This window comes from Spodoptera frugiperda, chromosome 25 (assembly GCF_023101765.2).
Source record: "Spodoptera frugiperda isolate SF20-4 chromosome 25, AGI-APGP_CSIRO_Sfru_2.0, whole genome shotgun sequence".
Classification (NCBI taxonomy): domain Eukaryota; kingdom Metazoa; phylum Arthropoda; class Insecta; order Lepidoptera; family Noctuidae; genus Spodoptera; species Spodoptera frugiperda.
In genome coordinates this window covers 7660730-7676806 of record NC_064236.1, presented here as the reverse complement: position 1 = coordinate 7676806, position 16077 = coordinate 7660730, and the positions used below count along the sequence as shown (strand labels likewise).

The 16077-nt window shown below is 34.9% G+C and overlaps 1 protein-coding gene across 2 annotated transcripts in view; it reads right to left on the bottom strand.

Annotated features, from left to right (window-relative positions):
- LOC118263689 (carboxyl-terminal PDZ ligand of neuronal nitric oxide synthase protein) overlaps positions 1 to 14580 on the bottom strand; it is a 153758-nt gene extending 139178 nt beyond the window's left edge. The window contains exon 1 of one of the 2 annotated variants that reach the window (XM_035575839.2): positions 14239 to 14580. The gene's annotated coding sequence lies outside the window, so the exon portion shown is untranslated. The remainder of the gene's footprint in view (positions 1 to 14238) is intronic. The other variant, XM_035575847.2, reaches the window with a different exon arrangement.
- Positions 14581 to 16077: the final 1497 nt, after the last annotated feature.

Here is a 16077-nt window from a genome sequence, read left to right as displayed (position 1 = left end):
AAAAGATTAGTTAATTATTTACGCAGACAATGAAAGACTAGCCACTTAACATGTAGTAAGAAGTGATTGGGCCACTAAACCAAGATCTTTGTATGTTAATGAAAGATGAGTTGACCGTAATTATATACGTTTTCATGAGTCAGGAGTGCTAAGTAATCGGGTTAGTGGTAATCTGAGGGCGAGAAAAAAGCCTGACATAGCGACTACCTCGAAATAAATTAAATGAATGCGGCCTCTTTCCATTTGTCTCTAAGCTGGGCTTCGTTGTCTTACAAGAATTTCTACGTATAAATCGAGTGATCATGATGTAATTAAGTATTTTATTAGTTGTTAATATAAATAAGTTGTACTAAACTATTTATTACCTCTTTGCTTCAGTGATTAAGCAAGCCTAAGCCTAAGTGCAACTGCTGTCTTGTCTGGCCCTCTCTTACCAGATAAAAATTCTCCGATGGAATGCGGAATCTGTTATTAATAATGCTTATAACTTTTAATGATTAAGTAATAAAAAAATGCAAAACCTGATAAATTACGACTGCACGCTTCCAGCAATCTTATACGGGAATGAAGCCGCAGGCAAATGTTTATTTCATGTTCATTCAAGAAATTCCCAAAAACCGTCCAACGATGCATTATACGCAATCGAGATACAAACAGATAAAATTCCAAAGTCAAATCACACACCAAAATACAGGCAGACCTTTTTTCTGTATAAAAAAAAACCTATTTCGAATTAAAATGAGCGACAGGTGGCTAAAACCGCATTCGTATACCGTTACCGTAATCAGTTCTGTGCAGCGCAAACCCTTGAGGAAACTACCTGCGAAGCAAAGGCAATTATACCCACCTGATGTAACTCTGATATCACAATTTATTACAGACCTCCAATAACCATGTTTACCTTAAGGTAAACCTTAGGTTAACCTACGAACGTGTTGTATTCATTGAAACAACAGATGCGTGTTTATTCTAGCTTAACTAAACAATTATAATTAGGACACGTGTTAATCTATTGTTGTCGCTATTACATTCGTATTTTGTAATACTTATAGACTAAATAAATAAATTTGTATGATATCGCCTTATTCACATGACTGTTTGACACAAGGAACAACAGTAGCGCGACAGCCGCCGCGTCTTGCGTCGCGGAATGCCGCTCATGGATATGAGCCCCTAGAATGACTTGAAACTAGTTGACTTCCTCGTCAAACAGTTACGTGAGTAAGCTGACAACATTATAACTAATTTTGTATGTCTCACAAATACTCATAAAATCTCATATTCAGATTACAATAAAATACAAAAGGTACCTTTTAAAGTTGTTGCCAAGTTAAAGTACTATAAATAACTACTTTGTTTGATAAACTTGTGATGCGGCGACACTCAAGCCAACAGCGCAAGCAATTAACCGAATAATTGCACACAACAAGTCTTCAAGTTTTAAAGTAAATTGTGAAACAATAAACTTGTTGTATGCAATAACACTGTGAATACATTTACACTATTGTTGGTAGCAGGTGGGTTACTTGTGTTCTGGTATATGGTCTGATATCAGAGTCCAAGTCGCTCACTCTTTGAGCCAATTGCTAATTTATTAAGGAGACTGTTTGACTTTACTTTATCGGACAGGTAATTCAACACCTTATTAAAAAAATATAACCCTTTATTTAGAATAGAAAGTGGTAATCACTTTCTACCAATACAATAGTGTTAAATATGGGGATAAAAACAAACTACAAAAAAAAACTAATGAAAAACATGTTGATATTTAAACAACAATCACCAATTCTCATAACTCAAAAGTTCCATTATGTGGACACAAAAATATCTCCCTTCACCATCAGCGTTTAGTTGCGGAGATAGAAGCTAGTACGAGAATTATGGCGGACATCCCACGTGATCCCACGCCCATCAACAATAAGTCAACATAGTAAGTGTAGTGACATGCAATTGTCGTTACTGATCAGTAGCCGTGACGTCGACAGCGATAACTGTTTGTTGATAGCTGCTGTAATTGGTGATTAACTACTTCCCAAGTTCTTAAACTAAAGAAAATATTTGAAACTTGATTTGGTTTACCAGGTACTGTAAATAAGGTCGACAGTATGTTGTTGAATGAAATGCAACTGTCAAAGAGTAATGTGTAAAGCTGAAGAGTTGATTTGTTTGTTTGAACGCGCTAATCTCCGGAAGTAGTGGTCCGAATTTAACAATTCTTTTTCTGGTTTAATAGTCCATTTATCGAAGCAGGTTATAAAGTATAAAACATCACGCTACGATCAATAGGAGCTGAGCAGAACGGGTGAAACCTCGCAGAACTTTGTAGTCAGAAAATCATAGAAGAATTGTTTAACCGTTTTTTATTTGGTGGGCTTCACTATATTAACTAGTGGCCACATATAACAGACGGTTTGGACAACAATTGTGTGTATAATAAAAAATAAGGGCGCTAAAAACTAAAAATCTATTGTATTGTTAGTGTAGCGTGGATTTCCACAAAACGCCGGATTCTATTCTATATTATAACATTTGTGTCCACATTAGCAAAGTATGTGCGCGGACTTATAGAGCGCCCCTAATGCACGTGGCTTTGGAGTTCGCTCCAAACTTGACAAGTTTGTTCAATTGACAATGGTCCAATTGGAGATGAAGATAAAGCTCGCAACCAAATTGAGGTCAGAGTTATTGGCTGAATGTGAACTCGTCCAAGTTTCAACAGCCATTTGGTCGGTGAATCTTGTGCATTCGTGCATAAAGTTCTAAATTGTTTATGTAGAAATAAAAAATATTATTTACTCATAATAATCAAAGGTAATAACAGAATAAAAGGTAAGTTGTACAAATATTTAGAAGGATCGATTGTAATAAGGCGGTTGTAAGGCAGTTGGGGTGAGCCTATTGCCATATACCAGGCACAAATCCAGACTCCATGAGAAATTTTCGAAAAAAACTGAAGTCAGCCCAGTAATATTTTGCCCGAAATCGAACCCGAGACCCCATGTCCGGCAGTCGCAATTGCAACTACTCGATCAACGAGGCAGTCAGGTTTGATTTTCCTTAATATTTTATTCTTTTTTGTGTCAGAAGATTGTGAAGAATAGGTCCATAAATATTCAAAGAATGAAATAAAACAATATTGTTTTTGGAATTGATAACCATTAAGTTAAGAGCTTATTCAGTGTTTCGAAGAAATATTCACTATTTATAAGATTAGCACTATTTATATTTTGACTGACTATTTTGTATAGTAAAAGATAAATAAAGTTTCGTCAGAAGACTAACATTTATAATTAATCACTACAGTAGCACTTAAATGAAATAGCAAGAACTGCGCATACGATGTTACCCAGATTTTATTTAGGAATTACATAAAATAATATCATCTTCAAGAAACAGTGTTGCTTTGGTTTGTCTACGTAGAATAAGGAATTAGACGTGTAACATCAAATTATACTGAGATCGGAACATTAATGCAACGTAACATTTTAATATTTGAGCACCTACTCTTGATTTAAGTGCATTACAAACATAGCAATGACTTCTGTATGTTTCCATTTATTTGAGTGGTTTCCTCAAATTTCGGATAGATTCAGTCGGTAGGTAAAATCGGGTATTTATTATTTACATAGATTAGTTACTTACATAAGTAATTATTGCTGAATGTATAGGAGACTGAATGTAAGTACTACGCTGCGTTTGCACGGCGTAGATCTTGCTTTGCAAGCATTATGGTTGGATATGGTCAATGCTCTTTTTGTTAAATAATATAAGATCTACATGTATGTGCCTATATTCGCAGAAATAAAAGAATTTGCTTTTAGATTTGAAATCAGTCTTGCCGTAGCAAGTATATCATAAAATAACGCTTCGCCAAACCAACCCTGTCTAAACTGATTACTTAATCTCTGCTTAGAAATAAGCTTGTGATGCAATCGAGCAACACACAGAGAACACACGAAAACCGAAAGAACTCAATAATATTTTGATCTACCTAGGATCGGATTCAAACCGCCGAAAACTAGGTGCGCACTCAACTATCGAGTCAATCCGAAACATGATTCAAGTTTCGTAATTAGAATTTTCATCCAAAATGTCTCGAAATTCCTCACATTCAAACCAAACCGTTCACAGTTCACCTTAACGTTTCTATTCAAATAATAATTAATTGTTAATGGGAACCTTCCTTCCTCTCCCAGGATTCTTAATTGAATGGATTCTTATTCCGAACGATTTCTCATTGGAATTATTGTATAACAACTCGAAGAGACTCACCATGTTTATGTCCCTAATTTACTATAACGACCTATAATTGTATCTGTTTAGAAATTGTTATAATTTGTTTCTATTATCTTCTATCATTATTTTTGATCTGATAATTTATAAGTTTAGGTATTTTCTTTATAATATAGGTACCATGTAACTTATCCATTCAACCCTCGCGTGTAAAGATTACGAACATCTACATTATAAGCATAACGTCAAACTGAAGCATTTTAGACATAAGTTCATTCATGTTCTATCTGACGGCATTTAAGCCTTCACTGCTTTTGAACATCGCTTCAACCATTGAAGTTCTAAAATGACAGCTAATAGTCGCGTATATTTCAACCGAATAACTTGGTATTTGAGAAAATAGAGCGAGAGCGTCATATTGTCTGCAAGCAATGTGATATTACCAATTCATGGAAGATCAAACTAATGATGAATATTGCATTCAACTTGATGAAAATACCTGAAGGTAGCAATGTACATAGAATTTCCAGCAGATTTGTTCCCCTCAACGATTACCAACTCAAACAGGTCAATTGACAATCACAATATTGGCAAATTGATCTCTCCTCACCGTTTGCCCGTTTATTGGTGCGGGCCAGTCTGATTAATTTTTATCGAGATCATTATAAGTGCTCTCCATCACACTTCAGACAAAATTCGTTTTGATTAAAGCGTTAGAAAATAGCTAAGTAATTACAGATACGTATCAAGTACATGGTATGGATTTCAAACGATAAACAATTTTAATTACAATTTATAAGCATTTTGTTTTTAAATCTGAACAGAATGTAATATTAATTATTAGTATGTGTGGTTAGTTGTTATTATGTGTGGCTATTGAACAATGTTTAGGCAACTAAAGTTTGGTTAAATTTTGTAGATAACTAGTCGAACTAAAACCCTTTTGATTCCGGTAAACATAAAGTTTTCCCATATTATAACTAGTTACTTACTAGCCCGTAACACAAATATATTCAGAGCGATCAATTTGCCCGAAAATAATACATACGATACGATATTATTCACCAAAAGTTTCACAAACTTTTTTCGTGAACCTTAATTGTATGAACTTCTGAGTTGCCAATTGAAAATATTTCCATATTTTATTTTAATTATTTCCATATTAATGTACGTAATAAATTACTCAAGTATTGCAGGAATAATTTTCAATATCACTTACATACTTAATGTTAAATACACAGAGAATCAGCATTTCGACTGCCAAAAGAGAGTGCAACATTATTTATTTACATTGCTTTTAATATTTTATGAGGACCAGATTAAAATATGTTGTAAAAAGCTATAAAAAGGTATGTCAATAGATGTTGTGTTCATCGGCGATACGCACTAAACTATTAGATATCGTCGATAGGATAAGAAAAACGTTCAAGGTAGACTAACTTATAGCTAGCTAGAGTATTGTTCTCAAGTTAAAACTGGTTTCTTTATAAAAAAAAATCAAGCACGCTGTCCAAATGCCTCGCTTGATATTAAGATACATATTTCTAGAATCTATTTTTAAGGAAGCAAAACGTACATAGGCTCATCACGTTTTTACTACACAAACAAGTCTTGCAAAAAGAGCATTACATAACTCTCGCGGATAACTTTGTTATAATTCATTTAACTAGCATCTTCAGGTCTTGAGCAGACCAAACAAAAATAGAAAATATAAATAAGAATTTTGTTATTTAGAGCCAACAATTACAAGAGTGCTTCAAAGAAACAATTCGCTCATCAAAACGGAGAAATCACAACCGATTTGTTTTTGTTAGACACTCTTATATAAGTAAAACAATTTGTAATAAACGAATTCCCTTTGATTCGTTCAAATACCGCAGAATACCAGACCGTAGACACGTCCATCAAAACGAAGTCTTAGATTTTAAGCTGATAAGTAAGGAAAAGGTAAAAAGCGTTCATTTTCGAGAGAATTTCTCGGAATAATTGGCTTTTGTTATGTGAATTACGTCAGATCTACGCCATTATTTATGCTGTGGACAGTGTCGTAGCCAAACACCATAAATAATGATGCAAATCGATACAACGTTGGTCCGGAAATGTTCTCTATTCAATAACGTTCCTAGTAAACTGGTGAAACCAACGATGCTGAACTATATTGTCACCTGGGTGGCTGTGTGGGTACTAACTTAATTAAATCGCTGTTGCATTTTTGCTTTTGATCACAAAATCTGCTTTCAATAGATTTTTAAAAGTAATCGTCTGAAAACCCGGTACTTTTAAGTTACTTTTGGTTACATGCAAATACTTAAGTATTAGTTACACTTCTCGCTTGATAACCGCGGAACTATTCAAAGTTCATAGTTAAACACTTCGAATTCCCAGAGTCGGCACCTACGGTACTATTCGAACTATTAATAACAACAACTCAGGAACATCGAGCAACATTCGACCCGTATCGTATCACAATACCGACTTCTTTGGTACATCAGACGCAATCATTTTTTTACCGAAGGACAGCACAGGAACGTGTTCCATAAAGTAATAATCCATCAAAGGGAAAGAAAAAAGAAAGGAACCAAAGTTCATTTGCCTTTTGGTTGTGGTAACGGTATCCACTACATTACGTATTCACTGCCCACACGTAAAAATGCATACGACGGAACTGCAGGTCAAAGAGGCTAGCATTAATAGGTAAAGTTCGGTGACGATATGAATTCTTTACGATCAATAAAATTAGTACAAATATAGGTAATAATTATTTAATTCTACTTAGGTACTCATTACGTGTCATAATGTGCACCTCTGCCTACCCCTTCGAGGATAAAAGACGTGTTGATATAAAAAAAACTTAGGTACTGTTCTAAGAAAGTTTATTTTAAGAAATTCAAAACTTAAGTTGAAGAAACAACCCAGGATATGGTTTCATAGTCTACTTCAATCTTATGATCCTTATGAAAACTAAGAAATCTTTACAAATAAGAATTTGTATTAACTACTATATACCCTATATTCTCATCCGTCAGGATTTTCTAAAGGACGACGTGAAATAATGTCTTTTAGCCTACAGGCCTAACAAATGTGAACCATTTTTTTTCTACAATCTACATAGTTCTACTGCATCGCATTGAAACAGTCTGGTAACAATGTAATATCATAATATAATATGCATAATGGCCTAATTCCATAAAATATAAAACTTAGTTCTTGAATAGCAAGAATTGGAGTTAAGTAAGTATGTTTAAAGGTCTTTTGAGTTCAAAAAATATGAGTATCAGGTTTCATAATTTAAAAAAGGGCGCGTGACTTTGATCGCGTTCGAAGTCGCCCAGTCAATTTCTTTCAGCATTTCGACGGCGAAATGTGAGCCCTGCTTTTTATATTTTGGTTATAAAGTACTTATTTTTACAAGCGTACGTGCCAATGACGAATTTTGTTAGCTGTAGAAGTTAAGTTTATTATTTACTGCCACACTCAGAGTCACTTAATTGTTACCTAACGCAGTCCTTAGCAAACGTTTTCCGAAGAAAATCGGTACTAAGGAATAGTTTAAGTCATCATTAAATGTCTCTGTATTTGAATGTTATACCCGAATAGGCGAATACTCAAACGCTACTCAATTTTAAGTTGTACTTAAATATCGTGCTATCTCTGTCATTTTATAAAGAATTGATAGTGATAGAACTACATTTGAGAGCGTCTTAAAATTGAGTAGCGTTTGAGTATTCGGGCAATAGAGACGTATTTTATCGTTTCGTAACTATTATTGTTGCTTTTTCTTCATTAACAATGCACTACATAATGTTAGCGGTAGAAGGCAGAAATTACAGGTTCCATAGATAATTCTAATAGGTATCGATTACAATTGTACTCGTAAATGCACCTCGCTATCAAATTCTCATTTATTATGTAAACAGCATAAACAGTAGTTATAGGAAGCAAGCTTTTGTTACCATCTTTATTTACTTTACCTTTGTATAAAGTCCTATGCAAATACTTAGTCTGTACTTTGTACCGATTAGTTTCATTAATCGATTATTTAAAAAAGTTACCGTTGTTTAACCATAACAAATAAGTTGAAGAAAAACAATTAAGTATACTTTGTCTGGACCACTTTGAATACCAGAAGGTGTCAAGTAAAAGTGTGATTTTGCATGCACACAACATCTTTACGTTCGTTTAGTTATTATCTGTGTCGAGAAAGTTTTAAGAGAATGCAACGTTTGTGTGTGTCCGTTCAAACTTTTGTTAATTTCATATTTTTTTTAGGTTAGTGCAGTAGTCTAAATTGCAAGTCTTGAACACAATGTACCTATCAATCAGCTTAACATAAAGTAAGACTTTTATTCTCCATGCTCATTTACAAAATGCATAAGTAACTCATTATAATTTGCTACTTAATAATATCATTATGAGTCTCAATTTCAAGAATTTTAGCTCGGTAGTTGCTTACCAATTAGATGTACAAAAATAATGAGTTTTACAAACAACCCCGCCTCTACGGATTCTACCAACCACACTACAGAAAAACAGGTGTGAAATTATGCATGTGTTACATCTGCAACAGTTGCGGTTTTGCTCGCTTTGTTTCTGGTTATCTTAGCGTAATCAACAAGTTGCAATTTATACCGGCTATCTAACTGAACCGATACAAATGCACACCTATCGGAAGGCCGTTATCTTGTGCTGTGCATAAAGGCACAGGCTCTTGGGGCTATTCCCTTATCTAACTCCAATACTGATACAAATACCTTTAGAAAGTCATACCTACATACAACATACAGATAAATGAAAATAAACAGTAACTATCTCAAAGAAACTTTACACGTGTGTGAATTGAAGCGTTGAATATAATCTAATGCGAGTAAATACTTGCAGAGTTATATGTTGAAGCCAATTAAACTTAGCTTACTTCGATAATTGAAAGGTTCTTTAGTGAGAGAAATATTAATTGCATGTCTGATGCTAATAATTAATCATTGAAATAAAAGCGAGGAGTTTTCTTTGGATATTGCATCTGTTGAAAGTGGGCGTTGGTTTTATTTGTAGCTGTTTATCTGTAGGTGGACATTATTAACCTTTACAGACCTTTGGTGTAAAGCCATAGATCTTGTAGTCACAATTACATGTTATCATTTATTATATTATACAGGTTGAAGACTACATTCTTACAATATGTCTGTATCATTAAAAAATCAGTAATAATGAAGGTAACTTCTAGCACCCCTTTTTTTGAGGGGTGAAAATCATCCAATGACTTCTCCCGCCTTGGGTGAGGGAGTGTCAGACTCTTACTGACTAAAACAACCCCGTTCCTTTTCCTGCTTTTCGAGCCGAAGACCCGGTAAACCCGCTAGGTAGTCCGCAGCTCCGGATCAGGTTCTAGCAGCCCTAGCCTTGCTTTGGTGTTATTCCTTATTTCTCCAGGTAATTTGGTAATTATTTTTTTGCTCAAAATTGTCCTGTTCTAACAAAGCAAGGTTTATCAAAATTTTTTTACTTTTACTTTTAAAAATTAATTTTAATTTGATGAAACTTAAAATCGTTTGTAAAATCCACAAGAAAGAAGTTCGAATGATATATATGACATTGACCGCTACCTACATATTTCCTCGAAACTCAGATCCGCATGGTCAAGTAAATAAAAGTTTTGGAGATATCATTTCAAGCTTCACTACACAGCGGGAGGCTATAGGAAGGGAAAATAAAGGAGATATCACATTAACATATTCCTTTTTACACTAAATTACACTGCGGGTATTAGCGTTGTTCTCCACGTTACGATCAATTGACCTTAAATCGTTTGGATTAAACGAACAGCGGTAGAATAATAAAGTGAAAATACTCCCAAAATTGTGAAGTTGAAATAAGTAGGGTGTTATAAATTTAACATAATGCTTAAATTTAAACTCCAGAGGTCTATAATGTCACGAATTCCTTGTAATAGAGGAACCCTATTACCATTGTACTTTGCCCGCCCCGTAATACAACCTCTTGGTTTACAGTTGTACTGGCAATACCGTCTATTCTTTCTATCATTTAAAAATATCTTATGTTAATGTCCAGTCACTGTATCATACGCACTAAGAATGTCTCTTGTAGCTCCTCAACTATTGTGAATGTTGTCAAACATCATCTATAACCGATCCATCAGCCACATCGTTCCATTATCCCCCAAACTTAGGCTAAAACAAGTGACAAACTAACATAGAACAAAGTATGTCTGTATCACAAGTTCCTTAGTAACAGGAAAAAGTACTTTCTGTCGTGTCACTCGACGGTTTAATGTTATTCATTATATTCATAATTGAGTGAGGGAAGGCCCAGCAATCAGTAACCTATTATAACTTTCATAGTTTAACTCCCGTTAATTGCTTATCCGAAAGTAGCCACAGTTGGTACATGAAAATGAACTTGGGCCTCTCTATGACAAGGGATGACAGCCAACGGAAAATTCAAAAGCGTCAAACTAAGTTTTTATGTTTATTATTTTATTGCCGAAATTTTAAAAATGTTTAGATTTTGAATAAGGTTTTGGAAGTTTTTAGCCTTATTACGGATGAATTAAGTTCAATTTTGTAACTGACTGCTTTGACCAGGGCTGGTTTTTTGACGACTCATTCTAAAATAAGATGGATAGAGGGAACATAGCTTTCTGTAGACCTATATTGTTGTTGCATAGTTTCAATAAAAAAATACATCATAAAAAATGAACCATCAAACAATTTTTATAACCATCCCCCTCTTTCTAACACGGAACTTTAAAATGTAAGAGAGTAGAAGCGACGATCTGAACGCAAACAGTTTATCTATCTCGGTATCAAAGCGGAGGAAATCAGCAATTTCATTCAACGCAACTACGTTACGTAGTTGGCGGCCGACAAGGCGAACGAAAATAAAAGCATTCCGCGCCATGACATTGTACTATGTAAGTTACATCACAAGTTTAAGGTCAGGTCAATGGAACGAAACGAAAAGTTTTGTAAGTTAGTATTATGACAGTTTGCATGTACAACTATCGTAGAAATACTACCTACTGCTATGTTCTGATACCGAATTTTCTGTCTCATATGGTTCTAGACTTCTCAGTTTCTGAGTCTTGGTTATCTCATATTTGAACCTTGATTGTGTGCTTTATACGAATATCCATACACAAATTAAAACTACTATTACGATACGTTAAAACTTTTAACTTACTATATCATTCAAAATGACCAACTTCTGCCAACATTTCAACCCACCTGTCAGGAAATACAATGGATAGAGATTCCGCATTCTGTTGGCCGGATTGTTTGTTGGATACTTGCAAACGGAAAACGTTGAGTCGAGTAGCAGGCTAAATAGCCAGCAAGATGAAGCTTCACAGACCACGGTAACAAAAAGGCCACATAAAGGGACGGAAAATGGTCCTCATATGCATGTATATGCGATTATGCCTCGTTTCTAGTTCAAGGCACTTAAACGAACTGAATCAGTTAATTATAACAACTCGTAGGAAAATACCTTCGCATTCAAATGACTGTTTTAAATGTTTTGTAATAGTTATAGATATTGTGTTATAAATGAATATATGAGAATAGATCCTAGATATCTTTTTGAATGTTCAAGAACTCCGAATAGTCTTCTAACTGTCTTGTCAATTTTAAATTAATTCATCTTCCTAATCAGCAGAAAATTTAAGATGAATATTTTATATCGTAATAGGCTTATCGGATTTTAATATTCATGTTTCTAAATTACGTACTTTATTTATAATAACAATCACCTAACCGGAATGGAGACCATTCTAAAGACTACCTTATCTCAGTTGAACTTAAAATATAAAATATGGCCTCTCAGTGACTTCAGGCTAACTGTTTCATTGTTCCCAAAGGAGCACTATAGAACAAATTCAAGGTTTACAAAATATTAAGCACCAACATTAAAAAAATCTGTTTAAAAAACAGAGACAAAGAAGTCTTGAAAAAGAAATTAACATTTCCACTGGAGTTTACGCGAACTTTATTGGATTACTATAAGACAGACCAAAATAAAATATGTGCGTATTATCCCCAATATTCATTCCTATATAAAAATATTCGGTGAAGCAAATATTCATAGACAAACACATAGATTGTGAATGGAGGAAGATAGCAGAAATATTATTTATTGTCTTATTGGATGTAATGTGGCATCGATAGTGATCCATCACAATATCGAAAGGAAGTCAAATTAACTTAGTTATCCACTCATGGTGGTGCCAGTAATGGTGACCGTCCTTTTCCAATACGTCGGTATTAATAACCGCGACCGGCCTACTGCTTGACTCCCTGCTTTATATTGGATTATTATATCATATGTTGGTTTGTACGTCCGAATGCGGTTGGCCGAAGTATCAATTAGTCAACTAGGTCTACTGCGGACCCACACGGGCGGTTTCGGTAAATTACAAAAACAAATACCTTGTGCACGTTACCGTTGGTAAAATAATACGCCATGTTACCAATTTAGGGAAGTGAATCTGTGTCAACGTTATTGTGAGTTATGTTAACAATGTGTCGGAAGGTAACTGTGTTGGTGCCTTATTTATTTTAGGAGAGACCTTCAAAAGGTACTCTCGGGAAAAGAAACTGAGAAGTGTAGCGTTTCTAGCTAAATTAAATCACCTCAGTAATCGCTATTACTAAGTAATACACTTCCGACAGACAGTTTCTTCTGTTAATTGTATAAATTTATATTAAGCGATAATATTTCTTGTTCCGGAGATGACATAAAATACTTAGTATAATGGTCATTATTTGCCGATAAGTTATTGCCGCGGACAATGAAAACGTTTAAGAGGGTGGTGCAATCATTGCTCGTCATTGTTCCCAAGTACTTATCAAGCACATTCGATGACATAGAGCCTATTTATAGTGCCTTCCGAGCCGACAAAGAACAAAAGCATTGAGCATTATATTAAAACGGAATTTTCGACATTCCTCTTGATACCAATAGAACACATTCTTGAATGTAAGCCTCAAAATCCAGTGGGCAAATGAAATTTTGAAGATGAAACGTCCAGGTGGCTCTAATTGCCAAATTTATTCATCCACTCGCTTTCATCAATTTATTAATGAAGATTTTATGGGGAGGAAAGAATAAATTTTGAATCAATGTCAACCCTTCTCGGCCTCGACGTTATTTTAATGTTGAATTAATTTTGTAAAGGTTTCTTTCATTAAGGGCTTCTGTCTCTGCTTAACCAACTTACAAAGACGCAGAGGATTAGGAAAATCTTAATGGCTTATCTTGTCTAAGATAGACAAGTTTATCTCCGAAACTTCAGTGAACCAAGTAGGTACTTACTTAGTTACATCATGCTTTCATTGCAAACATTGCTTCCTCGATGTCATAAACTTCAAAAGTTAGTATTCGTTGTTTTAGAAGTAAAATTTTATAAGAGTAGTTCGTTTTAAAGCATTAACCTATTTTTCTTTTTATAGGAATATACTTTTTTATGAGTGCTCTATTAGTATTAACACTAAGCCCCACCAGACGAACAAACTTGTTGTAACTTGCAATTTGTGACTAATCTCTACCTGATTAGCTCATCATTTTTGGTGTGAATAAACACAACAAAGTGACCGACATGACAGAGGTATCTTTAATTCAACTCTCTGGTTTCATCTTACAAGACAATTGCCCGCAACTCGATACTCGGTAAACTATAGCGGTGGACAATTGTGACACTGCTATCAAACAGTAAAACACTTCGTGGAAATGATGTGTTGTAAACAAAACCTTCATCGGGTGCATGTCTACGTTTCTTTGTCGAGCCGAATCATCAGGAATGCAGTCCGACATGACGCCCACATCGGAGTAGTCCCCCGATGAACACCGGACATTGATTAACATTTACCACACACTCCAAGCTGACAAATCTAAACGCTAAGTTCAAACAAACAAATTATACACGCGCGATATCATACTTCACTCTTGCATTCGAATTCAAATACATATTTCCAGTAAAGTTCGTTTACTTACCGGTTTAGTGAGAACTACGTCCAGCCATGACTTTACAGCTTACACATGCACACCGCAGCCAATCGGCAGCTTAAAAACAAACTTTATAAAGTTTTTCAAAGTTGCCGCACGAAAATGCGTAAAAGTTCACTTAAAAGTTTATTGGAATTTATTGAAGGAGTAAGGAGCGAATATTGTGTGTTAGTTATGCTGTAATAAGAAGTTTTTGTAGACAAAACAGGTTTCCGACGGCGGAAAGTGAGTTTGTAAGTTTGTTTGAGATAGCGACGCGGAGCGAGCGCTGCTCGGACACGGACGCTCGGTTGAAGGTAGCACGCGGTGTGACGAGCAACCCGTCGCGAGCGAACGCTGCAAGCCGCGGCGCTACGGAGCGGCAACGTCGCGCAGACCTACCCCGCGCGGGGGGTTTAATGCCTCCATGGCCCACCTAACATGATGGCGTCATTGTTTCATCATTTGTTATCTCACAGCTCCCGAAGGCATAAGAATTTTCTGAGCAGCAGGCACAGCCGGAATTCAAACAGGTGCCATGGCGTGACACAGTGAAACTTAATGCGGTTGCAAACTTTGAAAGTTGAGCTTTTACTGTAAACGGTACTTTACAAGTAAGTACATAAGTAAATCATTTTCAAACATTGGCTTAGTAACTTGAAAGCTCGTCGGTAAACATAAAATAATTCGTTGCAAAATATTTTTATTTAAAATTATTGTTTATCAAAAGTGCGTCAAAATGTCGAATTTACCTTGAGTGGCAACAATGCTTTAAAAATGGATAGTTAAGTGCTATGGTCGTTAAACTTGGAAACAAGAACACCATAATATTCACGAATGCATTCACTAAAGTTCCGGTGACTCACGCACAGATAATGCACGCATGTTGGTCAACCGATAGACCGAGGCAGCAGGTGACAGATGACAAATCGAATAATTACTACCTTTGTCCCATTCCAACGTATTCCATGGATTTGTATAAACTATTCTATTGCTATTTACTCTAATGTCACTAAAAGTTATCCGAAGGCAGTCTTGTTAGATTCTAACTAGATTTTTACAAAAATAATATAGCAAATATTTTTATTATCGCAAAAGAAATAACAAGCGATGTAAATGTAGATAATGAGCAAACATTATCGAAATAAATAAAGAAAGAGCCAAATTAACAAAAGGCCTTTCATGCCTCATGTCCACTTACAAAGAACCTTTACTTAATAAAGTGCCCATAAAAAATAAATAGTCTAGTTGGAGTCGTGAAAAAAGGGATGCTGGACTATCAAATAAATCATTTGCCATAATAGTGATTGGTAGTTGATAGTCCCCAGAATGAGATGAGCTGATATCTTCGTAACGTAACAAAAAAAATCTAGGATAAAGAACTCATTTCATTTTTACAACTCTTCGCGTATGACCCGAATATGAATATATAAAAAATAAACACGTAATTTAAAAACCGATAAAAATCTATGGATATTGTTAGAATATGAGCTGAAAAATAACAAAAATGATTTTTCTGGCGAATTTCTCTATACATTTTTGTAATCTTCTTGTTACCACACTACTTTAGTCGAAACTCTTCGTGTTACTTCTAAAGTAATTCGTTCAAGGATAGAAACTATTTTGAAGATTTTTCTACGTTTATGAGAAAAGTAATGTTTAAAAAGATAGAAAGAAAGATATCATTATTTGTATTAATTACCTCGTGTTAATTAACTGTATACTATAATACTTTATAGGTATTCAGTGCCGGACTATAACAGCGGTGTAGAATGACCAACCTTTCTCTTCCTACGGGTGGGAACATTCGACTTAAGGGCTGCATATTTGAGACAGAGACCTTGCAGC